This window comes from Octopus bimaculoides, chromosome 30 (genome assembly GCF_001194135.2).
Source record: "Octopus bimaculoides isolate UCB-OBI-ISO-001 chromosome 30, ASM119413v2, whole genome shotgun sequence".
NCBI lineage: Eukaryota > Metazoa > Mollusca > Cephalopoda > Octopoda > Octopodidae > Octopus > Octopus bimaculoides.
The window spans coordinates 5,055,611-5,056,154 of NC_069010.1; the positions used below are offsets into that span (position 1 = coordinate 5,055,611).

The window sequence follows — 544 nt, forward strand, 5'->3', positions numbered from 1 at the left end:
ACAAACCACAAACCCCTTCAGGTAGATAGCCCTGCTCGATCTGTAGAAAAAGCATAAGTAGAAAATCTATAAGATGCACCCAGTGTAAGCTATGGACACATAAGAAGTGCAGCAATATGAAAGGAAGGCTAACTAGGAAGATAGTTTTTGTATGTGCCAGATGCTCAGGTGCAATAAACACTGAAAATGTGCAGAGAACAACTTCCGCCACATTCCAGGGAGAAAAACTAGAACTGTCGCTCATATTTAGCGTCTCTGTCATGCAGTTCTATTCCGTTTGTTGTTTTAGTGTCCCTTCACCAGCGTGACCGATGAGACACGTTGCATTTTACAGTAAGATAGTACTGTCAAGAATACCGAAAGACTATCCATAGGCGATATTACGGTACGAGTCCTAAATATCGGCCTTTTCCGTAAAAAGTGTCTTCGGCGATCTTTACCAAAGATCGGTCTTTTCCGTAACACCAGCACGATCTTCACTACGGTGTTAGGGTTAGGGTTTTAGTGTCAGGGTTAGGGTTACGGTTAGGGACGGAATTCCCTA

At 43.2% G+C, this 544-nt stretch overlaps 1 protein-coding gene across 1 annotated transcript in view; it reads right to left on the minus strand.

Moving 5' to 3' along the window:
• LOC106874220 (fructosamine-3-kinase) overlaps positions 1 to 544 on the minus strand; it is a 6,520-nt gene that overhangs the window by 4,810 nt on the left and 1,166 nt on the right. The gene's annotated exons all lie outside the window — the stretch shown is intronic.